The sequence below is a fragment of the Narcine bancroftii genome, chromosome 11, assembly GCF_036971445.1.
Source record: "Narcine bancroftii isolate sNarBan1 chromosome 11, sNarBan1.hap1, whole genome shotgun sequence".
Lineage (NCBI taxonomy): Eukaryota > Metazoa > Chordata > Chondrichthyes > Torpediniformes > Narcinidae > Narcine > Narcine bancroftii.
Genome location: NC_091479.1, coordinates 55,246,600 through 55,274,155, shown reverse-complemented (window position 1 = coordinate 55,274,155; position 27,556 = coordinate 55,246,600). Strand labels below are relative to the sequence as shown.

Here is a 27,556-nt window from a genome sequence, read left to right as displayed (position 1 = left end):
CTGGCAAACCAACAATTTTTACATTGTTCCGTCTAGATTGGTTCTCCAAATAATCAACTTTTTTTGCTAGATTTTTATTCTGAATCTGCAATGTTTCAATTGTTTTGTTTACATCTTGCACTTGGTCTTGTACATCAACTAAACCTTGATCACACATATCAAGTCTTTCAGTGGTTTCAAGTTTAAATGCTCCGTAGTTGAGTATTGATATTCACCAATTCATTAAGCTTAGAATAGACCTGGGTCATAGAGCTACCGAGCTGTTTCATTGAAGAATACATCTTAAATTCAAGATTCTTAACAATCATGTCAGCAAAAGTAGATTAAGACATGGTAGGATCCTGCTGTTTCTGAGAAACCAAAGGGTCTTCTGTCCCTTCCCTTGGTTTAGCAGCCTTTCTTGCAGTATGGCTCCGTGTAGAAACTCCTGCCACAGCCCCCTCAGCAATATCAGGAGGCTGATAATCAGGGTTATCCTTATCCTTACGCCGTATGTCATCAAAAGCCTCCATTATATCCATACCTGGGGAAAATGTCATGACTGGTGGTGCATTTCGCAGCGCCACCGCTATATCAATCGGAGGTCGGCTCTTTAACTCTCCAGCTGGCGGCGCCCCAGATGATTCAGCTGTCAAAGTCTCGGTGACAGCGCTCACAGCGGGCGTTGTTTGAAATACACGCACCCGGCCAGCCCTTTGTTCTAAAGGCTGCCGAGTGCCATCTTTAGAGAGCCCTACCGGTACAGAGCGGAGCTCCAGTGCTGAATCCTGCACTTCTTCTCCTGGATCCATTCCACGCTGAGTCCTGGGTCCTGGCTTCTTGTAAACAGGTAGGCTCAGATAATTTCGGGAAATGTAATTTTTTAACAATCTGTTGGTGTTTTCTTTTACTTTTTTTTTTAAACAAATGTACCATTAGATATTAATTCAACATCTCTTACTATTTTAAAACTTTTTAAAGAATTTTAACAGGCACTTAGAAACAAAACAATAAATCAGAGTCAGGAGAGGAGTGGAACGCACGTCTGTTCCTTACGCCATCTTGCCACGCCCACCGGTTGGCAGGATATTTGTACTTACCAGCGTCGTCTTGAAGATACAATAGGCCAGTCGGTACTTGTGCCAGCTGCCAAGGCCCCAACTGGCAGCTGTTTTTTAAAATTTCCTGCCTTTTTTCTCTAATAGATAAATGGCGGGACACATTTATGGGCTTTTTTCCCCATTGGTGATGGTAAAAACACCATTTTCACTGCCTGTCAGTGCATTCATCCTTCTTTAACTGAACTCCAGATATAGGAGGCTTGTAGGACACAGGAGATGGATCTACTGAACAAAGCGGCTGTTCGTGAACAGACACTTGCGTTGGAGTATGATCGAGCCTGTCAGCCTCCCACATTACATCATGGGGATGGCAGAAATCCATGTTAACGATTGGTAATGTTACACGACCCGGGAGTTTGGACAGGAATAGAGTCTCAAAAAGTAAACAATGAGAATGGCCATCTGCTAATACGAGCATCTCATTCATTAGATCAGATGGATCCCTGTCACTCAGGCCCTCCATATTTAAAAGCTCATGTCTAGTTAATTCCAGGAGAAATAGGCAGAACCTGGTTTAACTGCAGCCGTGGTGGCAGCTGCTGCAGTCGTTGTGTCCATGATCACTGGAGATTCAAGCTTCGGCTGAATCTTGCATTCGGGGGTCACCATTTCTGGCGGCAACTTCAGTACACCTACTAAAGTCATATACATACCCATGTTAGTCAACGCAAGACGGGTTTATTCAAACTTTACAGACTTCTTTTATATACCGCATTACTTGTCAGGGAAGATATTACAGCGGTGCTCAGGCAAGAGACGGGAGGTCTCATCGAGGGAGGCAGTGTGGGTAAAACTAAAAAATAAGAAGGGTGAGGTTACTATTATAGGGGTACATTATAGTCTGGCAAATGGGAAGGGAGAACTAGAAGAGCAAATGTGCAAGGAATTAGCTGACATCTGCAGTAGGAATAGGGTGGTGTTGGTTGGGGATTTCAATTTTCCTAACATCGATTGGGAAACACAGTCAGTGAGAGGGCAGGATGGCTTAGAGTTTATACAATGTGTTCAGGACTGCTTTTTGCAGCAGTATGTGGAGATGCCCACTACAGTGGGGGGTGGGGGGCGCAATGTTCGATCTGTGGTTAGGGAATGAAATGGGATGGTTAACAAATATGTAGACGATATGAAAATAGGGGGAGTGGTGGATGGTGAGGAAGGTTTTCTTAGATTACAGGATTTGTTTGTTTGGAAAAGTGGACTGAAAGATGGCAGAAGGAATTTAATATCGACAAGTGTGAGGTGCTGTCAAAGGAAGGATATAGATAGGTGGAGAGAGTGCAGAGAAGATTTACAAAAATGTTTCTTGGCTTACAACATCTAGAATCCAGAGAAAGATAAAGGAGACTGGAGGGCTCATCGAGGGAGGAGGTGTGGGTAAAATGAAAAAATAAGGATGAGGGTACTCTTATTGGGGTATATTATAGGCTGCCAAATGAGACATGGTGAGACATTATTAAGAGTTTGCTATCGATCCATGGAACCAGCAGGTTTAAATTAAGCCCTGTGAATGTCCTGCACCTACCCGCAGAAGACACCACAGATCAACGTGCTGTTTGCTCGGCATGCAGCACCGTGCACGTGTGGTCCATTAAATGGATGAGTGCCCAGTGATCTGTTTTATGGTATTGCGCGACGTCGGAGAACCGCATCACTGACGGTTCACAACGTGGGCTGTGTGCCCGCTTGGCCCTCTACATATATTTAATTAGATTATTCATTTGGTCATTACGTGCTGCATATTGTGTGCTTTTGTGCAGGCACCATGGTAGATTTGTCTGGTTGTAGATGTACGACCCAGTGCATCACTCCATGGATTCACAGAACATTACAGCACCGATACAGGCCCTTCAGCTTTTCTAGTCTGTGCCAAACTCTTATTCTGCCTTGTCCCACTGACCAGCATCCAGTCCATCACCCTCCATCTCCCTCGTATCCCTGAACTTGTCCAAACTCTTCATTGCTAACATTGAGCTCACATTTCCTCATGCAGCTGGCAGCTTGTTCCACTTTCCCACCACCTTGTGTGGAGAAGCTCCCCCTCATGTTTCCACTAAACTTTTCCCCTTTCATCCTTTGCCCATGTATTAAGGATTTCTCCAAAAGGCAGAGTCTCAAGAAAACAACCTCTATCCTCAACGACCCTCACCACCCAGACCAGGCCTTCTTCACACTCTGATCACCAGCGAAACAGGTCCAGGAGCATGAAGACGAACACCCAATGGTACAAACACAGCTTCTCCCCCTCTGCCATCAGATTTTTGAATGGACAAGGAACCACAGTCACTCCCTCACTTACTCTTCATTTTGCACAAATGGATTTCTTTTTTAAAATGTAATTTAGAACAATATTTGCACCTGTATTGTTGCCAAAAAAAAAACAAATTTTCTGACATGTTCATCACAATAAATTTTTAATTCTGAACACTGCGCGTACATCAAAAAACAATCATAGCTCAAAAAACAATTTCAAAAGATGAATTAACTATTTCCATGCACCCACCCCCTTTATGTCTATTTTTCTAAAGCCACTCCATGATCGAGACTTCTCCACTTAAACCCAACCCACATTTCTTCTCCCATTCAAAGTACTCAGTAATACACCAAGGCAATAAAATAAAAACTGAATGCTGGAAATACTCAGCAGGTCATCTACTGGAAAAATAATCGGAGTTAAAACCTTCAGGTCGATAACCTTTCACTGGGATTCAGAAAGATGATCAAACAAACCTGATTCTCTTTGAGGGGAAATAACAAACTGAATACGTGGGATGAAAAGCCCAAGCAGCAGAAATGGCAGTGGTGCTGGATGAGTGGAGTCGACTCGTTGATCAGCACATCTGTCTGGATGGAGGAGTAAAGGATAAACAAGACGAACATGATGCCGTCACTGTGAGGTTCAAGATGATAGCTGCTGAGAATCTGAAATGAAGGAATGGTGAAAATACTTGTTTTTGGATCAATGTGACAAAATTTGACCTGACAAAAGAAAACAACATTGTTTTGCTCTGCCAGAACTCTCTAGATCAAGGGGCACAATAAAATAGTCCAGAAGCCAACATTATGAGATTGAACAGAGAAGTTATACAAATCGGCAGCAAGAGATAAAACAGTTACATAATTCCATGAAAGTGGTGTCACAGGACGACAGGGTTCTAAAGACAGATTTTGTCATCTTGGTCTTCAATAATTAACATATTGAAATTAGGAGTTGGAAAGTTATGGTGAGATTGGATAAGGTGTTGGTGAGGCCAAATTTGGAGTATTGTGTGCAGTTCTGGTCACCTAGCTACAGGAAGGGTATTAGTAAGATTGAAAGAGTGCAGAGAAGATTTACCAGGACGCTGCCTGATCTTCAGGAGTTGAGTTACAGGGAAAGGTTGAACAGGTTCGGACTTTATTCCTTGGAGTGTCGAAAAATGAGTAAGAGATTGCTTAAAGTGGCAGATGAATGGGAAAAAAGGCTGAGAAAGACTGCAGTGGACCCAATTGTGAAGGAAAAATTTTGCCTGAGAAAAATTGTCATTGGCCCATTTCCTCTGGAGTTATGAAACCATGCACAGAACAAGTCAATGAGGTACAATTAAAACAGTGGTTTTCAAACTTTCTTTCCACTCCCCGCCCACTTTAAGTAATCCCTTACTAACAGAGCACTTCTGGCATAAGGATTAAGTAGAATAAGATCCGGGGGCTGGGGATGGGGGTGGGGTGGAGGAGGAGCTTGAAAATCACTGCTCTATATGAAAAGGTTTCTCCATCTCAGTTTTAAGCAGACATCCTTTTATTCTGAGGTTGTGCCCACTGATCCTAAACTCTGCCATACCTGGCAAAATACTCTCTATCCATCCCTTTCACTATTCAGCAGATTTCAATGAGGTCCTGCCTCATCCTTCTAAACTCGGGCGAGTACAGGCCCAGAACCATCAAATGTTCCTCAAACATTATTCCTCTCATCCCCAGGATCATTCTTGTAAACCACCTCTGGGCCATCACATCCTCTCTTAGAAATGAGGCCTAAAATTGCTCACAACACTTATTAGATCAGGACAACCAAAAGGTGGTCACGGGAGGGGAAGCCAGCTGCAGGACTGCCTCGAGTCACTGTACTATAGCGAACTTTATCAAAACAGCTGTGGTCAAGGGTGTCCCCACCAAATTGTTCAGGGAGTTTTCTCGACCAGAAATCCTGGATGAATAACAATATCCAGAAATTGCTAAGAGCCAAATCACAGTTTGGAGATACAGATACACAAGGAGCCAATACCAACCATGGAAAGCCATCTTGCAGGTGGTGGAGATTCAGCACGAGAATGGAAACAACAAAGGATACCCATCAGCTGTGACAGGGGCCTAAATGACATAAAGTGCTGCATAAACAAATCTGGTGCAGTGGGAGGCAGCAAAGCCTCACTCCACATGAACTCAATGCCTTCTACACCTGATATGACCACTAGTACAGGGAAGAACCATCGCAAATCCCCCCTCCCCCACTACATCTCTTGATGATCCGCTGCTATCAGTAACCAAAGATGACAATATGGGCTGCCTTCAGCAGAGTGAATCAAAGGAAAGGATCAAGCCTGGATGGAGAACCCAGCAGAGGACTGATAACCTGTGTTGAGCAACTGGCCATGGATATCTTCAACATCTCACTCCGACAGGGAGTGGCACCCACCTGTTTCAAATAGGCGTCAAACATACCAGTTCCAAAGAGTGGGGTAACCTGCCTAAATGATGATTGATGAGTGATACTCACATCCAGTGATGAGGTGGATTGACGGGCTGGTGTTGAAGTACATCAGCTCCTGTCCGAGGGGCGACATGGATCGATTCCAATTTGGTTAATGCAGTACCAGACCTATGGCAGATGCCATCTTCACTGGCTCTGCCAAAACCCTGAAATACCCAGACGACAAAGTTGCATCCATCAGAATGCTCTTTATTGACTAGAGTCTGGCATTCCATACCATCCTCCCATCAAAGCTGATGAGCAAACTCCAAAGTCCTGGGACTCCATAACATACTGTGCAATTGGATCCAGAATTTCTTCACCTCCAGACCCCAATTAGTGTCGATTGGCCAGAACAACTCTTCCAAAATCTCCATCAGCTCCCAAAAACCAGAGGGTTGCATATTTCACCCCTGCTCTACTCGCTTTACATCTACAGCTGCATGGCTTGGTATGACGACACCATCTACAAATTCACTGACGATAGCACAGTCATGAGCTGCATGAGGAATGGCAACGAGTCAGCATTCAGGAGGGAGTTTGAAAGCGGGGTTCAGTCGCGGACCAATAACAACCTCGCACTCAATGCCACCAAAACCAAGGAGCTGTAGGAAGAAAAAGACATGGACATTGCCTGAACTGGAATGGTTTTGGTTTTGATACACACACACACACACACACACACATATATATATTTGTGCAGAGTGGAGTTAGAGTGAAGTAAAAAGTGTTGTTATTAATCTTTACCAATGAAAATTATTGTTTGAAGATGCCATTGTCTTGGTGAATTATCATGGACCGATTTGTGCGAATATTAATCTTTAAAGTTACAATAGTTTATATATATTATCAAGTTATTTTGTGGGTTGGATTCAGGGTCACACACAAAATCCTTTGAGATGCCAGAAGGCAAGCCATGTACGGAGATGAAACGTCTGCTCATTCTGCATCTGAAACCGAAAGAGGAAAACCTTCATGATGGTCCTTGAGATACTGGAGTGTTTGCTTTACTAAAAACGGAAGAATTTGTGTCGTCAGGAAAGACTGCTGATCAAATCGAGAGACCATCTGTTGATTATCTGTGTTCTTAAAATTGAAACTAAGTCAATAGAGTGCTGAGAGATGGCAGCTGTTCGAATAAGCGAGTTCTTGATTCAAGGCTGGAGTCCATTGGCTCATGATTCATACTTTTGAAGACGTTGAATGGACTTCAAAGGCAGAAATGACGGCACGTGTCATGGGATGAGCCATTCTGGAGAAACATTACAAATGAGAGGCAGAAGATGTTGTCCATGCTGTGGGGAAGAGAGGATTGAAGATACAGTCGTCAGAGAAGGTACAGTTACATCGTCTTCTCCTTTCACCAGGAGTAACAAGTGGATTTTGAAGGAGGAAGACCATTTCTAACCGTCTCTTTGAGATCAAGAGAGCAGCCTCGTTGAGACCGTGGAAATGGCCACTTTTGATGAATAAAGCCAAAGTCATCTTGCATTTGCAACATAATCATTTTTAAATGGAGACTTAGTTCAGCCCTTGACTGAGTTGATGAAATCTTGGTGGAAGAAAATAGCCACTCCACTCTTGAAAAGACAACAGATTTATAATGTGGAACAGATTCTGAAACCTCCCTGCAAGAGAGGAAAATAAACTCTTGCAGAGTAAGTTTCAGAGCAATGTTTCTTCATCCAAGAAATTCAGACAAGTTTGAAAGAGGACCGATGACAAGGTTTCCAAATCCTTCTGTTGCTTTTGAGCCACAATTTAAAGAAATCTACAGGGTGTCAAATGATTCAAATCCAGATACAACCCTTCACAAATTGAGCTCTTCCAGCTCCATTGGGTTCAACCAGCGAAAGATGAGGGGGTAAAGCCACAGGGTAAGAGAGAGTCATCAGGTCAAACAAACATAGAGCAAAGAGAAAGAGACATCAAACATGTTGTGGGTTTGTCCCTTCATCGAGGAAAGATGAGGAAGAGAAGGTCAGAAATGGGACCATTAAATTGTGGGGGTGGAGGGCAGGAGGAAGCCAACACACACACTCCTCCCCCGGCCCTCCTCCCCCGGCCCTGCTCCCCCCTGCCCTGCTCCCCCTGCCCTGCTCCCCCCTGCCCTGCTCCCCCCGCCCTTCTCCCCCGCCCTTCTCCCCCCGCCCTTCTCCCCCCGCCCTTCTCCCCCCGCCCTTCTCCCCCCGCCCTTCTCCCCCCGCCCTTCTCCCCCGGCCCTGCTCCCCCCTGCCCTTCTCCCCCTGCCCTTCTCCCCCTGCCCTTCTCCCCCTGCCCTTCTCTCCCTGCCCTTCTTCCCCTGCCCTTCTTCCCCTGCCCTTCTTCCCCTCCCCTCCCATCCTTGCCCTGCTCCCCCTGCCCTTCTCCCCCTTCACCCTCCCCCTTACCCCTGCCTGGCCCCGCCCCCTCCCCTCCTTGACTTGCCCCGCCCCCTCCGGTCTCCCGCCCCTCCCATCCCCCTCCCTCTCCCTCATCCCCCTCCCCTCCCCGCCCCCTGCACCGACGCCTCGGCTCCACCCAAACACCCCGCCGGTACCGGCCACTCCCGGGTGGGGCCCGGCGGGCTGCGGGTCGCCCGCTTTCCCTGGACCGTGTGGCTGAGGAAGGTCCCGGCGCCGCCGCCAACTTCTTCCCTTTAGGCCCGCGGCGACGCGACAGACCCCGAGCAGACGACGCCGCCGCCAACGTCCCGCCTCTTCACAGCAAGAGCCAATCAGCCCGCGAAACCGCCCATCAATCCAACCCGACTTCAGCATCCAATCCAATAGCGGCCTCACCGAATCAACCCATTGGCTCACGCAACTGAAGCAACCAATCAGCGAGCGATCGAGCGAACACACAGGTGAACCCAATCAGCATCGCAAGACAGAAAACAAAGGCAGTGGAAGGAGTAGGAGACCTTTCGGCCCTTCCACTTACAACTACCCCAACAACTCAATCAAATCCTTGGGAAACACAGGATCACTTTGTCTTTACTCCAGGATTCCACTGATCTCAAGAAATACATTGTACCCCAACTGCAAGGGAGACCATTTATTATCAAACTTTCCTTTATATTTATTACCGCTTCCAATTTAATGGAGGACACAAGTGGTTGTGTCAGCCAGCTGGACCACCTCGGGGAACCTCAGGGAGCAGGCAATCATGGTGAGAAGGTAACTCGTCCCGCGGGAGGCCGATAGTGACCCTACAATGTCATTGTAGATGTGGCTGAACCTATGTGGTGCTGGCTCGAATGTCTGGCATGGTGCCTTCATGTATGTCTGCATTTTGGTCATCTGGCAGAGTGTGCAGGCCTTGGCCCACTGACAACCTGTTTCTGGAGGCTCAGCAAGACCAACCTATTGACCACCATTTTGACAGTACTGATGGCCGGGTGCGTCAGGTTGTGCACCTCATCATAAAACTGCCATCTCCATGCTGTCGGCACGATGAGGTGGGGTTTGCCATTGGAATGTCGCAGAGGAGCGTCTACTTACCAGGATCGATGTTAACATCCTCCAGCCTGAGCCTGGACACTGCTGTCTTGCTTGCAAAGGATCTCAGGGTCGTCCTGATGTCCCCTGCCGAGGGCTAAGTAGTCTATTCACTGGGACAGGGCCTGGATAGACTTGATTGCGGGGATGGGGCAGTGCGTCACCCATGATGTGTTGAATGTCTGTAGTGAACTCAGACTCATAGGAGAGGAGTCGCTGCTGCTTGGCCGACCACAGGTCCAACACTTTATGGAAGGCAAAAGTTAATGGCTTCTGGTCCATGAAGACACTGAATTGTCTACCTTCCAAAAATACCTTATTTGCCTGACTGTCAGGTACAGCACCAATTGCTCTCAGTCAAAGATGCTGTATTTGAGTTTAGTGGCCAGAGGTGTCTGCTAAAGAAGGACAGGGGCTGCCATTCCCCTTCGATGAATTGCTCCAGTGCACCCCCTACTGCTGTGCTGGAAGCATCTACTGTGAGAGTGGTGGGTGTCTCTGGCCTGGCGTGTACCTCAAGGGTTGTGTTGGCCAGTGCGTCCTTGGCCTTCTGGAACGCCTCCAAATCCTCATTGTCCCAGGTAATGTTTTTACCTTTCTCCGCATGATGTGGGCCACGGGGGGCGTGGCAAGATGGCGTAAGGATCAGTCGTGCCTTCCAGTCTTCTCCTGACTCTATCTTATTGTTTTGTCTAGAAATGCCCGTTAAAATTCTTTAAAAGTTTAGATAATTTCAGTGCTCTTAATTTAACTTATGATGGTACAATTGGTGGAAAAGAGCAAAAAAAACGACAACAGATTATCAAAAAACTACATTTTCCAAAAGTTCAAGTTTTGGAGCCTACCTACAGGAAAGACACCGGGGCTCAGCCTGAAATGGATCCCAGGAGAGAGGTACAGCTTTCGGATGTAGAGATCAATGTTACATCGGTAGAGCCCTCTAAAGAGGGCGCCAAACAGCCTTTAGAACAAAGAGTTACTCAGGTTCGCACATGTGCAGTAGCATCTGACGGCAATGTTATGAATGAACCACTTGTAGTAACATCAGTTGAAGTACCGGCTGGGGAAAGGCATTTGTCAATTGTAGCGGTGGCACTGCAAACTGCACCTTTTGAGATAAAAGAATCTATACAACTTGATGTATTGGGAGAAATTAACACATTATGGACTGGGCAAAACCCCGGCCAGCGTCCTCCAGTCACTGCTGGACAGGCTGTGGCTGGGGTTTCCACACGCAGCTATACTACAAGGAAGGCAACCAGAATGAAGGAAGCAACAGAAGACCCTTTGGTTATTCAGAAGAAGCAGGAATCTGTTGAGCCAGAATCTCTTCCAATTGAAAAGATTCTTGTGAATCTTGAATCTAAATTATCTTATACAATGCAGGGATTATCTAAGATTATGACTGAACTTGGTACTAGGTTTAATACTTTGGTGAAAATACATTCTCAACAGATGGCTGAGTTTGGAGCTTTTCAGCTTGAAGTGAGAGATAAATTTAATTCGTGTGAAGAAGATATAGATGAAATACGGGATTAAGTTCTTGATATGACCAAAATGGTTGAAGACTTACAAACTCAAAATAAAAATTTGGTGAGAAAGATTGATTATTTGGAAAACCAATCCAGACGGAACAATATAAAGATTATTGGTTTGCTGGAAGGAATGGAGGGACCAGACCCAAGAAAATTTTTTACTGAATGGATTCCGCAGGTGCTGGGTCAAGAACATTTCCTGGAAGGTATAATACTGGAATGTGCTCACAGAGCCTTGCGTAGAAGACCTATTTCAGGTCAAAGTCCAAGACCTGTTTTGGTTCATTGCTTGAATAATTACGACAGAGAAATAATTTTACGAGTGGCTATTAGAAATGCACAACAGAGAAAATCACCCTTGATGATTCAAAATAATCGAGTTTTCTTCTATGCGGATTTGAGTCAAGAAGTTATGTTCCAACGACGGGAATTCAACCCTGCTAAAGAGTTGTTGTGGAAGAAAGGTTACAAGGCAACCTTTAGATATCCAGCTGTTTTGAAGGTTTTTCAAGATGGTTGCCAACCAACGTTCTTTGATTCTCCAAAGGAAGCTATAGCATTTGCTCAAGAGCTGCCAATTACTCGGTTTAAACAGAGACGTAGTCCGCCGCAATCTCTAAGGAGACAAGAGATGGAAGGAAAGAGCCGTGATCCAAGAAGGAATGGTTGTAATGGTGACTTGGTAGTTGGAGCTGATTAAAAGAAGAGTTGTTCTTTTTTTTCTAATTTTTTTTTTAAAAAAGGAATATTAAGTAATGAGGATGTTAGTTTAAGATGAAGTGAGAGTTGGGGGAGAGAACTGGATGGGCACTATTTCCTGAAAGTCATCTGCTACGTGTGAGTTATCTCACACCCATTTTATTTTGGGAGTTACCGCATTGCGCGGTTTAGACGGGAGGGGGTATTTTTAACCTCCTACCTGTTTTTTTTTTCCTTTTTTTGTATTAGTAGATTAAAGAGTGAAGGGTTTTTTTTTGTGTTTATGAAAAAATGCATAAGAAAGTATTTGATTGTTTAAAAAACTAAAAATTGATGTGGTTTTTTTTTGTAAAGTTTATTCAGTAGATAAGGAATATTTGAAATTTAAATGTGAATGGGATGGATAAGTTTTTTGATATATTTTTTCTTTAACTTTAAGGTGAAAGGAGTGGTAATTCTGGTGTATATTATTTTGCTATTTTAGTTATAGAACGAAGGGAATAATGGTGAAAGTTATAAATTGAATTGTACAATTCTTAATGAGGCTTGAATTTTGTTTGTGGTTTATGCTCCATTTGTTGAAGATATAGATTTTGTTGTAGATGTGTTTTTATTATTTGGATATCTGAATTTTAACATAATGATTGGGGATATTTAAATGTGGCATTGGAGCTTTTATTGGATAATTATTCAAGGTTAAAAGGGAAAAATGGTGGAAGAGTACCAAATTTGAATTGTACAATGTTTAATGAGGTTGGAATTTTGTTTTAAGATGGTGGTTTATGTGACTAATATGATGATAGATGTGAAGTTAGTTGATATTTGGTGAAGGTTTATCTGTATAGAGAAAGTTTTTTTTTCATCTTTTTTTTTCTCATGCTACAATTTTTTTTAAAGAATTGATTATTGTTTAAGAATTTTTGATAGATAATGTTACTAACTTTACAAATTTTTTATATGAAGTTTGAGTTAAATATATGTTTAATCTTAACTCTGTTTGTTAAATATATGCATTTAAGTTTGATTTAAATATGTTTTTTAAGTCTGATATCTTAGTATTAATTACTTTTCTTTTTGTTAGTATTTTAATCGGTTATGTTTTTGTTTTTTTTTGTAAGTGGGTTTTTCTTTTTCTCACATATATTATTAACTTTATTAATTCTTCACTCTTTATTTTGGGGGGGAAGGGGGGGTTGGTCTAATTTGAGTTGGGTTATTAATGTGTAATAATTATTGGGGAGGGTATACTTTATTTAGATTACTGATACTGTATTGTAATTTTATTATTTTGTTCTTAATTTTTTTAATGTAATTCTATATGATATTCATGTTATAAAATCTTAAATAAAATTTTTTTAAAAATAATGTGGGCCACTACTATCGGTGATAAAAATTAATCGTACCAGTGAATTCTTGCAGCCACTTCATTTTGTGGGGTTTGGGGAAGCACTTAACAACCTCTACCTTTTCAAGCAGGGTTTAGTTCTGTGCCTGTTCATTTGACCCCCAAGGAAGTCGAACGTTTCCAACCTGAACTGGTACTTAGCAAGGTTTATAAAGTAAGTCCAAATTCCCGCAGCCAGGCACACAGTCACATTAGACGGTCTCTGTTTAGCTTCATTGCCACCACTTTGACATCTTGTGGTTACTGCCACCCTCTGCTGTTGGAGAATATCCTCCTTGGTCTCAGCCCCTCAATGTAACTAAGAACCCCTAAAATTCCCCTAATGTTTTGGCCTTCATCACTACTCCTGGCAAGGCATTCTTGACACCCACAACTCTGGGTAAAAGAAAATACCCCTGATATCTCCCCTAAATCTTCCTCCCTTTGCTTTAGACAGATGTCTTCTAGTGTTTGCTACTCCCATCTGGGTTTCAGGCAAACTGAAGGGCATCTTTCACCGAGTTTCTGGTTTTCCAGCAGTTCTGGATGTCTCTCTCTGTATGCACTGCTCCGTGGACCACCCCGCAGTATCCCATCTAGTCCTAGAGTCTCTGTGTCAGACATTCTCTGCTGACCACTGCCTGATGGCTTTGTGGTCAAATGTGTTTGTCTATGAAACCGTTCCCAGGAAGGTAAAGGGGCAAAGTCCTGCTGACTGGAACATTGTGCAGCACCAGGGCCAGGCCAATCTTTCGCACACCTGAGCCAGGTAGAACCTCAGCACATAGCAGCATTTGGTGCCCTTGCACTTTGGTTCCAAGCACAGCCACACACAATTATGGCCATGCTGGTTACACCCTTGTCCCCATTGATTGACGATGTACACGGTCCTTCTCCAGACTCTATCCATTTTGGACCCCCACATGAATAGGAAATTTGTTTTGGGAATTGACAGGGTGGTGGTGTGGGGATGGGCCAAACCTGGCCCACGTGCAGCAGGACCGAAAGTCCCTTGCACATTGCACCTTATAATCAGGTTTTACCCGAATGACAGAGATGGGCATCTCTGTGGTTCTCCCTGTCTCCTGGACCTGGGGGTCTTTGTACTGCTCCCCATCTCCTTAAGTTGGTGCTTTGTTCACCACCACCCCCACAAGAAATCCAAGACCCCGAGATGGAGGGCAGAGGCGCAGAGAGATCAGTGAGAACACGGGTAGTTTCAAAAGGGTGGGGTCCATCCAGGCGCCTGATAACAGGAGGAACCAAGTGGGAAGGAGGATGCAGGGCATTCGATAGCAGGACATTGCGAGAGAGTGGATTCCTCGAACTCTTGAGGGGAGAAGGTGCTGGTCGATCCATCGGTTTAGGTGGGCAGGGTATAGACATGGCAGCTGACTGGAATTGTCAGTGGGTTACTGAGACCTGGGAAAGGAGGGGAAAGAGGGTGCAGTAGTGTTCTGAGAGTGCTGAGGGAGAGGCAACATGGGTGCCACCTCAAGGCAACGGTCCCCTCATTGTTTGCAGGGATGGGCTCTGTAAATAGACTCATAGATATCCAGCACAGAGCATCTTTGTCCCCCTGCCATCAGGAAGGAGATATGGAGGAATAAAAGCAGAGCAGCCAGGGAGGGAAATAGCTTCTTCCCACAGGCCGTGCGATTGACAAGGCAACATGAGCTGGATGGCAGCTAAGAATGAAAAGGGTGAGAGGAATATCGACTGATTACAACAGCTCAGCTAGCAGGGGAGAGGGGATGAAGGGACTGTTTCTGTTTTGTCTATCTGGACCAGCCTTTTGAGTTCAAGCGTTAAAAAATGCAATCATTTTTAAATTTAATATCAACGGTACAGAAGGAATCAAGAGACAAGATGTCTGTCCAGCAGCAAGCGTCGAAGGCACTTCCTGAAACGGAGGCTCTGAAACCACAGGGAGGTTCTGGACGGAAAGAGGCCCAGCTTCTTCTGGAAGGAGGAGAGGAGAGGCAGGGGAAATGCGGGGGAAGGGAAGGGGAGGGGAGGGGCTAGGGATGCCGTCCACCGTTCATCTCCCCTTTCCTCTACCCCGTTCCCCTCCCCTTACCACTGCCCGTTCCCCTCCCACATCCCCTCCCCCTTCCCTTCCCCAGTTCCCGTCCCCCGCTCGGCTCCCCATTCCCCTCCCTCTTCCCTTCCTCCTACTCCTAACCCTAACCTCTAACAAAATCCTAAACCTAACCTTAACACTACCGATACCCCCTACCACCACTCCACGTCCCCTAACTCTACCCCCACCCCGTCCACTAACCCTAACTTTATCCCTACGCCTATGCCGCCACTTAACACCAACCCTAATGCTACCCACCATCCCCTAACCCCAAACCTCACTCCTCCTCTACCCCCCTGCTCCTACCCCCTTCCCCTATACCTAACACAAGCCCACTTCCCCGAAATATACACCTAACCATAAACCAAGATAAAGCCCTACCCCATGTCTCCTAACACTAACCCTAATGCTACCTCTACACTGCTCGTAACCCTACCCCTAACTCTACCCAACTTCCCCAACCCTAAACTAAACCCTACCCCTATCCCTTACAACCTACCCCCTTCCCCTAACCCTACCTCCTACCACTTCCCCATACCCGCACCCCCTACAACTACCCCCTTCCCCTAACCCTACCTCCTACCCCTTCCCCATACCCACATCCCCCACAACTACCCCCTACCCTATCCCTTACAACCTACCCACTTCCCCTAACCCTACCTCCTACCCCTTCCCCATCCCCACACCCCCTACCACTACCCCCTACCCTACCCCTTACCACAACCCCTACCCTTACCCCCTTCCACTACCCCTTTTTTCCTACCCCCTTCCCCTCCCCCTCCTTCCCCTAGGTTAGGGGTAGGAAGGGGAAAGGGAAGGGGGAGGGGAAGGGGAGGAGGAGAAGGGGAGGGGAAGAGGGAGGGTTAGGGGATGGGAAGGGGGAGGGGAAGGGGAAGGGGTAAGGGGAAGGGAAGGGGAGAGGGGAAGGGGGAGGTGAAGGGAGGAGGGCTGGGGTTAGGGCATAGGTGTGAGGGCAGGGGAAGGGGAAGGTGAGCGGGAGGGGGTTGGGATGGAGGAGGGGTAGAGGAGAAGAGGGGAAGTGGGTGAAGGGACATGGAAAAGGCAGGGAATGGGGTTTGCAGGGCCAGAGGGAGAAGAAGGGGAGGGATTCAGGCCATCATGATATTCTCCGTCCTCTGTTCAGCTGGGATGCGAGGTCCTTCTGGACTCATGTCTTGTCTCTGAGATCGCTCCTTCTCCTGGGAAGAGAAATACGAGTGATAGAGATACTGTCTCTGAGGCCTGATCACAATGACTTTTGAGGGTCCCAACGCTTCCCCCATTATCCCCCCTACCCCTGAACACTGGAGCCTTTCCCCTTCCTCTGCTCTACGTTAGGAAGTGTGTTTTGGCAAAAACCACGATCTCTCTCTGCAGGGCTCAGAGCAAAGTGTCTCCATCAGGCAACACCCTGGTTCTCCACGATATGGCAGCAAGATGCTAGACAATCATGGATGGATCAGTCGAGACCGTTCAGCTGATCCATCTGAACCTACCCCACAACAATGTTACCCTCCCCTCCCTCACACCAGTACCCTCCATTTTTCTTTAATTCTTGTCCATATTAAAATCCTTTTCATGCCTTTTTTGGACCAGCCTCCACTACTACCCCGGCAATGCACTCCAGCCACCCACAACATTCTGTGTGAATAAAATGTACCCCTCACGTCTTGCCTAAATTTCCCTCAGCTCACCTTATTTAGACGTCCTCTGCTTTTCTCGCCCCAGGAATGCACACAATATTCCAAGTGTGGTCTGACTAGAATTTTATACATCTGCAACGTTACCTCTCGGTGTTTGAACTCAATCCCCTGACTCCTGAAGGCCAGCACACAATACACCATCTTAAACTCCCTCTCAATTTGCACAGCAACCTTGAGTGATTTATGGAGCAGGATCTAAATATTTCTCTGTCCTGCACACTGTTCATAATCATGCCATTAACCAAGTGCTCTGCCCACACATTCTTGTAATCCGCATTCAATAAAGATATTGGTATATATGAAACTACTTTTAATGGGTCTCAAACCTTCTTTGGAATAACTGTTATTCGTGCCCTTGAAAATGACTCTGGAAATAAACCTGGACCAGTTGCTTATTTAAGTACATCTGATTGACAGGATTGAACTCCATCTGTCAATTCTCTGCAAACTGGATGACCTATGACAACCTTCTACACTGTCTCCAACATCTCTACCTCTGTGTCATCCCCTGACGTACCCACCCTCCCACTCCCATCATCATTCATAAAAATCACAAAGAGCAGGGGTCCCAGAGCAGATCCCTTTGGAGCGCCACTAGTCATTGTTCCATCTACTACTACCCTCTGTTTTCTGCAGACAAGCCAATTCTGAATCCACACAGCCAAGGCTCCATGGATCCCATGCCTCCAGACATTCTGAATGAGGCCACCGTGGGGACCTTGTCAAGCACCTTACTAAAATCCTCGTGCAGCACATACAGACCTTGACCTTCATCTATTTCCTTTGACATCTCCTCGAAAAACTCAATTTGACTCATGAAGCAGGACCTGCTCCTCACAAAACTATCCATGAGTTTGCCCAGCATGTTTGGGCATTGCCCTCAGCCCCAACATCTGCAGACTTACTGGCCAGTCCCTCCCTTACCCCTTCCCAGAGCTTCCGCATCCATTAGAACATCAAGCATTGCTGCCCAGTACAGGCCCTTTGGCCCATAAAGGCTGTACTGACCTTTGTAAATGTTCTCCACAACCTTTACCTGTACCACACCCATAGGAACATAGGAAGTGGGAACAGGAGTAGGACAAAAATGGCCTATCGAGCCTGCTCTGCCATTCAATACGATCATGGCTGATCTAATTTATGACCTAACACGACCTACCCTGCCTTCTCGCCATATCCCCAAATTCCTCTATCATTTAAAAATTCTGTTCCCTTACATCCACATGCTCATCTCAGAGACTTTTATATGTACCTATTCTACCAACCACTACCACTTTCTCCGGTGACGCATTCAAAGCTCTCACAACTCTCTGCATAAAAAAAATCTCCCCTCACCTGAAGCGGATGCTCTCTGAGATTTGTACCTGGCACTTTAGGAAAGTTTTCTGGCTGTTCATTCCATCTAAGCCCCCCACAATCTTATTTAGAATAAGTTATTAAGCTGTGGAAGGGGCAAGTTGGGAGAGGGAGGAGGAGAGAGAGCTGGTGGGGGAGGGGTGAGAGCTGGTGGGGAGGGGACAAGGCCGTGTTGGGGAGAGGGATCAGGACCGTGTTGAGGTGGTGAACGGGCAGACACGGGTGGATCTACCTGCCGAAATTAAGGAGCAATAAGAAGGCCATCTCGGGATCTACCAGCATCTTCTGGGGCTTGATGTCTCAATGGAAAACCCTCTGAGGATGGAAGTAGGCCATGCTCTGCTACAGCTGGTACATGAACATCTGGCAACACAACGATATAACATGACCCACTCTGCCTCCACACTGGCCGGGTCTGGATCCTGAGGGTAAGGGGATGTGGGTGAAGGGCCCCTCCCTGCCAATCAACATCCATCCTCATCATCCTCGCCACCCTTCTCCCCTCACTACCCTTTCTCTCCTCACCAATACCCATTGAGACCCTCATGCACCCTTCATCGATATCCAGTCCCCAGCGAGACTCAGCCAGTAAACTCCTTTATATCCTCCAACCCCACCATCCAAGCTTGCCCCAGTGGACAACCTGACCACCCAGACCCACAACCACCTTGATGTAGATCATGGGAATGGGCTGCTTAGCCTTGTTGAAGTGCTGGGCCATGCAGTGAACCGTCTCAGGAACATAGTCCAGACCCAGATTCAAATAAACCTCCTCTTTCTCTTGGACACAATACAAACATGTCAGCTGGGTTTACCCTCCAACACCCAGTGCCTCTCCCAACTGGAGTGTCAGTCCCTCCTGCTCTCTGTAGGCCTGATGCCCCCACTGCTCAACACAACATGGCATGAATCCAAGGGCTCAGCGAGCAGAGCGTCAACAGGGCGTAGTGGACCCGTCCGCTGCCCCATCATTCGGCGTCTGGTGAGACTGCACAAAATGTGCAGCTCTGACCGCCCTCCCTCTTGAGCCAAGGATTCACCGGGAGAGAAAAACCAGTGACGTTTCGAGATGAGAAATGTTTGCAGCCGGGTGTTGGCTGGGGTCGAATATGTGGAGGCTGAGTTGTTGGGACGATTCAGAGCAGGCGTTGATTTGGAAGGGCACCAAAAGGTTCTGGGGAAGTGAGTTATGGGGGAAAATACATTCGTAAAATGAATTGGGGAAACAGACTGGAGGGGCTGAGTGGCCGAATTTGGCGACCTTGTCTTGTGGTCTTGGCTGCTGCTGTCTGGAGTTGAAATGGCAAGAGGTCATGAGTTAATATGTGAGGAGCAGGGCAGCCAGCGTCAAGGATTCGGCACTGGTCAGAGGGGCAGGATGGAGGGAACAGAGAGGCTGCAGCGAGACAGATCGATTGAAGGAATGGGGAAGGTAGCAGCAAATGAGGATCTTACCTTGACTACAGAGGAGTAGAAGTTGAGAAGAGGGACGATGATGGTGTGATCCAACTTTCACACGATCTGCAGTTTGCGGTTCTATGGCGAGAGAGGAACATCAGCAAGGCTGGGCGATGGGTCGGGGCCCTGAGGGGCGACTTGTCCAAGTTGAGGGGGGAGGCGGGGAGGAGATTCGTCAAGAGGTCAGAGGTGGGGAACTCCAAGGGAGGCCGAAGTGGGGGACTTTTCGAGAGTCAGTGGGGGGGACTTTTCGTGTCGCTGGAGTGGGGACTCGTCAGGGGGTTCAATGAAGTATCATTTCAGTTTTTATGATTGTTTTCCCAGCTTCTACTAAACAATTAATTTGCAGAAAATCTCTGATATTTGCCAGGTGTGTGTGTGTGTGTGTGTGTGTGTGTGTGTGTGTGTGTGTGTGTGTGTGTGTGTGTGTGTGTGTGTGGGGGGTTGTGTGTGGGAACGGGGGGTGCTGTTGTGGGATTGTGAGACTTTCTCTGTTTCCAAACCCCATGGCTGCTTTGGTCTCTGTCAGATGCTCCTCTTTCCACCCACCCTTCAAAAATGTGTTTGGGTGTTTGTCAATTGGGTGTAATTGTGTGAAACGGGCTCATGTGTCGCAAGGGCCTGTGAACGTGCTGTAGGCCTAAAGTTAAATATCAGGGTGTTCCATTTCCACACAACTGCTCCTCCCCCTCACCTTGAATCTCTTGTCCTGCAAGATCTTCTTGATGGCAATCAGCTCTCCGGAGTCCACCAGCCTTGCCTGGTCCACCACACCGAATGATCCATTGTCGATGATTTTATCATCTGTGCAGGACACCACCTTGGGGACGTTGGGTCCATGACCCGGTGTGGCCACCTCTGTTGTGACCTTATTGCCATGTCCTCTGGGGCAGAAGCAGCAGCATTTACACACCCAGAGAGTACACAACAGGTCATTTATCCCAACCCAGCCTTGCTGTCCAAGTTAGTCTCTACCCCTCCCTCTAACTCCCATCCAAGGGTCACCTAAATGTCAGAATTTATCCTCTGGTGGTTCGTTCCAGCCTCTCAGTAGAAATATTGCCACCCCAGGTCCCTCTTTGATCACTCTCCTCAGACTGAGGCCAGTTCCGCAGCCGTTCACTTTATCTACAACCCTCCCTCCATGAGAGGATCGGGACATCCTTGACCTTCAGCACGTCCCTGGGAGATGAACCACTCTGAACCCTACCACGGGTTTAGCAGAAGCCCTCCACATTCCCAGAAGCTCAACAACACCGTGATCTTCCATGATGCAAGCGAGACCTCGTCGCCTGAGGGAGCAGGTGGTGCGGAGAGAGCCCCATGCTTCACCGTTCAACTCTGCTGGGTCCGCCACAGCAGAAACACTTTCTAGCACCTTGATCCAGGTCCACTGGGGGAAAGAATCCTATCCCGGTTGGGGGAGTGTGGGGGTGGAAGGGATCTTGTAACCCGGGGGGGGGGGGGGGCGGGTGGAGGAGCGGTCCTGTCTCTCAGTGGAGAGATCCCATTCCAGGTGGAGGGGGAGCTCTGTCCCATTTCTGTTGAAAGGTCTACCTTCCATCCCCCTCGCAACGTCTCTTCTCCCTCAGACACCTCACACTCTCCCCTGCCCCGATTCCTCTACCACGCTCTCATCCCCCACCCAACACCACCCCCATGGTTTCCCCAGTGCCTTCCGTCCCCTCGCACCCCATCCCCCCCAGCTCAACCCTATGTCCCCTACCTCTGATCCAATCTCCCTTGACATTAGCCTGTGGTGCTACCCCGTTCCTTTGTTCTCCCCTCCACTCCTACAGGCCCCATCCCTGTATCCCCTCACATGCCATTGTTCTCCCCTCCCCAGTCCCCTCCAGCTGCCTCATAAAGTGCCCTGCACTCAGGATGGGGAGAGGGGAAATTAAATGCAGCCTCCATTCTCTCCGCCCACACTGGGTGAAGGATGGTACCAGAGGAGGTTCTGTCCCAGTAGGGGAGCCTGTAACAGGCTCTTTATCTCACCCATGGGCGCAGGGTGCTTCCAAACACAACCCTGTTGATCAGAGGGTCCCTGGGATGAGACAGCGTCCTACTCCGACACGTGGGCCAGAATCCCCTTCCAGGAGAGGCATCTTTCTCGTGTTGCTGTGCCATGGCACGACTCAGCTATGGCTGCCCCATGCAGTGACATCATCACCCCCTCTGTGTCATCATCTCCCCCCTCTGTGACACCTCCCCTCTCTGTGACACCACTAGTGTAATGGGCAGGGACATCCAACCATTTAAATCCTCCTCAATTTCCCCAAGCAAGGGGAGAATAATTCAGCTGGTCTAAATTACTCGTTGTTATCTATTCTAACTCCTAGATATTTGATTCCATTTTGCCTCCACATTTGTTGACTATTTTCTTGACATTGGCTCTAATCCCCCTTCCTCAGTGACATGATTTTGCACATATCCCAAAAGAACTTATACCCAAAGATCTCCCCATAGTCCTCCAGGGTGGAGCACAACTTGGGCAATGAGTGTGTCGGGTCTGTCAGATATATCAGAACAACTTCTGCAAATAAATTGATTTCATGGTCTTCCTAGCCTGTTCTGAAACCTTTAATGCCTGAATCCTGGCAAATGGCCTCAGCTAATCGCTCCATGGCCAGTACAAACTCACTCACTTCGGGTTTGGGGGGGGGGGGGAGTCTGACCTTGATCGGCATGCCTGTTGGCTACCTCTGTCCCTCTCATCTCGACATCAGTGGCTCAGGTTGGGGGTGTCTGTACTGCCTCCTGCAGTGCACAGCAGCACTGCTGGACCACCTTTATCTCCTTATTTTCCTGGGCCCTCTCCAAATCTTTCCTTTCTATGATCTCACATTGGTTTCTCAGGAGAAACACTGGCAGCCAAAAGGCACCCCTGATTCCCCTTAGATTTTGGGAACCCCGACTTCTTGAAGTGGGACAACACGTGGTGACCTATTTTCTCAAGATGTGGATCCAGGAGCTTGGACCAGTCTACCAGTTTGCCGTGGTCCGCCAGCATGCTTGCCAAGCTCCCCAACCCTGCACTCTCATCAGTCCACCCGCAGATCTTGTTCTCCCTGCCTGCACTATAGTTCCTGTCCTGATTCAAAAGCATCTCCACTGCAGCTGTGTTCAGTCGGAACTCGAAGGACCCTGCTCACTGCACCAATTATTATGTGTGTGAAACTGATTCGAGGGGTCCCAAGGGTGGCGAATTTGAACACAGTTGTCTTTTATTGACACATGTAGTGAAGTCGCACGAGGAGTAAAAGACACACACAGACACAAACTCGCCGGATTAATCGATACACTTGCAACCACTCATGGATAGAAGACTTGACAATCAACTTGTCACATACGATACCTTGAACAGGTCATTCATTCAGTCATTGATCTTGGATGCCTGTGGGTGGTAGGGGATATGCAGGTGGCCCCAAATACTTGGCATCACCACCCATTGCTGGTCGGACGTTATCCGATAGGGTATTCCACATATGGAGCACGCTTAAATGGTGCTTGGTCGGCCCGCTGGCAAGATATCCAAGTATGTGCTGACCATCGTGAGAACATATCACTTTTTATTTTGGCAGGGGAGAGGCCTGATATGGTCAATTTATCAGACTTGGCCAGCTCCCGAACCCCAGCGAATGTGGCCCTTGGTTTTAATTGCTGACAAATAGGGCATTTGGCCATCACAGTTCTTGCAACATCATGAGACCCCCAGATCCTCTGTCCATCATAGTGCCCCCATATGCCCACATTTATGATGCACCAATGCTGCCAAGGCTCCAGGGTCTCTCTGCTTGGGGAAAAAAGTGGCAGAGCATATTTGAGCAGCTCAGTCCACAGTGGCATTGCGTCAGCTTCAGCTGTTTTCCTGGAGGTGTGTCCATCCACGTGGTGGACCCTGACTATTCTTTTGTTGTTCCACCTCTCAGAAGATCTGCCAGTGCTGTTGTCCTCAGAGCAGGCAGCCATGGATCTGCCTCCCTGTCTCCTGACACCGACCCATCCACACTGACGTGCTATTTGGCACAGCCCAGAAATCCTGTTGCACTGATCGGAAAAGAGGCTCCTGGGCCCACCTGGTTGTCCCTTTTCAGATCAGTGCCACAGCTGCCAGCTTGGACAGTTGGCTCTCCCCTCCTCCTCACCCTCTTGTGTCAGTACTTTATCTGTGGTGGGCTGGAGTGCTCCCACTTTACACCGTTGTTTTTCGCACCTCCACCAGCCGGAGCCGTCAGTAAACCAAGCTTTTTCCTGCTGTCCTGCATCGAGGGTGTTGAACGGTTTGCCCCAGGCCATGGTGCCAAGCTCTTCTCGGGGTCATTCAAGTGGGAGGCTGTCACTTTCGGACAGGACATGATCTGTTCTTGCAAGTGGCTCAGCCCTTCGGGCCCGGCCTCTGTGCGGTCTGCCATGTACCACTTCTTCGGTCCGCTGTGAGTGGCATCCGCAGATTTAACCCATCACATGTTGGGGAGGTGTGGCTGGAGTGTGACTGTCTCTGCTGCCATCTGGTTCTCTGTGGTGAGCAGGCGAGCATCTGACACTCAGATGGGGAGTCGCGGGAGGCAGCTTCCAGGAGGGAATTGAACAAGAAGCTGTGTGGGACTCGGCGACCTTGCCTCTTTTGCTCGAGGCTCCACTAGACCATTGTCTTCATTGCAGGGACAAGTCATTCAAAGGGTCTTCCAGTTTTGAGGGGTTGGGGGGTGCTTGTGGTCAGTGGCAGTGGTGTTCAACAGCGTGTTTTACCATTTAAGAAGCCATTTGTTGTTCAGGTCATCAATGAAGCAGAGAGTTTTTTTTTTTCTGGGCAACATTATACAGTAGATGGAGGGACAGATGTGAGATGGGGAATATGTTGGCACCAGGAACCCAAAAGACCCACAAAACTTTGTGCCTCAACTTGTTGGTGGGCACCGCAATGAGGATTTTGCTTTGAGCAACCATTGATATTTCTCTGCTGCCTGGATTCTCAGGAAAAGGACTGTTGGACTAGGACCCTGGACGTTTTCCAGGTGGTGCCTCCCTGGTGCCAGTGTCTGGGGTGTTGCTGCTGGTGTCCAAGACATCCTAAAGTGGGCCAGAGGTTGTGGTACATGGAGATACCAATGACATACGGAGGAAGAGGGAACAGTTCCTGAAAAGTGGGTCCAGGGCGTTTGGTGAGAGCTGAAAAGAAATAGCATGAGGGGAGTCATGTTGGGATGACTGTCTGGGCCATGCAACAGTGAGAGCAGGAACAGAATGAGGTGGAGGATGAAGGCGTGGCCTGAAGGTGCGGGTTAAGAGCTCCATGAGGGCATCCTATTTGCCTTGCTCGGGAGGCTGATGTCGGAAGTCGATGAGCCTTGCTGCCATGTCCTGATGAGCAAGAACATCATGGAGGAGTAATGGATGTCATCAGTGGTGATCTCTTGGAGGTGGAACTGGTCCTTGGCCTGTTTGAACCCCACGTGGGGCTGCGACATCCAGAACATTGACAGCTTCAACCAAACCATCTGAAGAGCCGCCTGGACCGTGATCTTCACGTCCAACTGAAGGGCTGGGTCCTGCTGAGGTCACCACTGTAGCAGACACTTCTGTTGAAGAGAGAAGTGGGAGGGGGTAGGATATTGGGGATGGGGGTGGAGGGTGGTTTCTTTATTCTTTCTTTTATAGATGCCACACATTAGATGAGCATTATAATTAATTGTGTGAATTTGTTGTGGTTTTAAGTTTATAAATATTTTTTTAAAATGATCGGCAGGACCACGAGTGGCAGATAGGATCATGGGGACTCTCTCCCCCCAACCCACCCACCCCAAATATCAATGGGATAAACCGGGTTCATTGTCAACGTCGTCGAGGATCCCTTCCACCTGCCCACAGCATTTGGCAGCTCTTCTCATCAGGAAAGAGGTCGAGGAATATCGGAGCAAGTAGCACCAGGCCTAGAAACAGATTCTTCCTGCAAGCAGTGAGAATGGAGAATGATGGATGACCGACTCAGACAAAGACTCCATGACTCTGCTATTCATTCAACAGAATTTATTTCTTTTTTGGGAGGGACTGCACGTGTATCATTTGTCTCTCTGTGCGTAGGTCCGGTTGTGTGTTTGCAGAGGTTTCCACCATGAACACAGTTTCCTCGGGTTAAATTTGAACGGGTACAGAGGAGCTTTCCTGGATTGGACAGTGTATCTCATGAAACAAAGTTGACTGAGTTCGGGCTTTTCTCTTTTTCACCCCAAAATTAACTTTATTCTAAAATTATTGACCAAGAGGACAACTGTTCCATGTCTTTTCTCATCCTCGTGTTGCATGCCTGTATTCCCTTCACTGCACATGTTCTCTGTTTAGCATCATTCCACCCCTTTGACACCTTGTGGTTACTCCCTGCACTCTGTGGTTGAAGGGGTTCCCCTTAGTCTCCGCCCCTCAAGACCCGGAGGATTAGAGTCCTTCCCCACAGCGCCCTCGTGTTGGCTGCGCCAAGCCTCAGTGCATCTCTCAGCAAACTGGAATAGACCGGTGGGCAGCGTTCCCTCACCCACATCTCCATGTGCTAAAAGACCAACAGGTTAACGTTGAACAGTTATGCCCTTCGGACCTCGATGTTGTGCTGACCTATCAATTCCAAGCAAAATAAAAACTAGACCCTTCCTCCTTCATAACCCTCCATTCTTGCAATGGAGGGAGTGCAGAGGGGATTCACCAGGCTGATACCTGGAATGGCAGGAATGACTTATGAGGAAAGATTGCGCAAATTGGGATTGTACTCGCTGGAGTTTAGAAGATTGAGAGGGGATCTCATAGAGACATATAAAATTCTGGCAGGACTGGACAGAATAGATGCAGATGGGATGTTTCCAAGGATGGGAAAATCCAGAACCCGGGGCCATGGTTTGAGGATAATAGGCAAACCATTTAGGACCGAGATGAGGAGGAATTTCTTTACCCAGAGGGTGGTGAATCTGTGGAATTCATTGCCACAGAGGGCAGTAGAGGCAGGTTCATTAAATATGTTTAAGAGGGAATTAGATATATTTCTTCAGTATAAGGGTATTAAAGGTTATGGAGAGAAGGCGGGGACGGGGTACTGAACTTTAAGATCAGCCATGATCTCATTGAATGGCGGAGCAGGCTCGAAGGGTCGAATGACCTACTCCTGCTCCTATCTTCTATGTTTCCTTCATTCATGTGTCCAAGAAGCCTTTAAATGCTGCAAATATTTTAGCCTTCATCACCACTCCTGGCAAGGCATTCCTGGCACCCACAACTCTGTGTAAAAACAAGTACCCCTTATATTGCCGCTAAACCTTCCTCCCTTTGCTTTGGGCTTCTAGTGTTTGCTTCTCTTATCTGGGTTTCAGGCAGACCAAAGGGCATCTTTCACTGAGATTCTGGTCTTCCAGCAGTTCTGGATATCTGTCTCTGGATGCTCTGCTCAGGGGACCACCCCGCAGTATCTCATCAAGTCCTAGTCTCTGTGTCAGCAGGAATTCCATGCTGACCACTGCCTGATGGCCCTGTGGTCAATAGTGTTTGTCTATGCAACCATTCCCATGAAGGTGATGGGGCAAAGTCCTGCTGACTAGGACATTGTGTGGCATCAGGGCCAGACCAATCTTTCGCAACACCTGAGCCAGGTAGAACCTCAGCACATAGCGGCTTTTGGTGCCCTTGCACTTTGTTTCCAAGCACAGCCATACACAATAGCCATGCTGGTTAGGGTTATGCCCCCATTGATTGACGACGTACATGGTCCTCCAGACTCTATCCATTTTGGACCCCCACATGAATAGGAAATGTGGTTTGGGAATTGACAGGGTGGAGGTGTGGGGATGGGCCACACCTGCCTCACGTGCAGCAGTACCAAGAGCTCCTTGCACCTGATGACCAGGTTCTACCGGATTGACAGAGTTGGGCATCTCTGTGGTTCTCCCTGTCTACTGGAACTGGGGGTCTCTTTACTGCTCCCCATCTCCTTGAGTTGGTACTTTGTTCTTCACCATCACCACAAGACAACCAAGACCCCTGGATGGAGG

General features: G+C 47.7%; 1 long non-coding RNA gene across 1 annotated transcript; it reads right to left on the bottom strand.

The window, feature by feature from the left end:
• Positions 1-15,746: 15,746 nt before the first annotated feature.
• On the bottom strand, positions 15,747-21,126 carry LOC138745451 (uncharacterized). The gene is made up of 3 exons (XR_011346272.1): positions 20,218-21,126; positions 19,521-19,601; positions 15,747-16,205 (listed from the first exon to the last, which is right to left on the bottom strand). It is a non-coding gene; the product is annotated as an uncharacterized lncRNA (long non-coding RNA).
• Between the last annotated feature and the right edge of the window lie 6,430 nt (positions 21,127-27,556).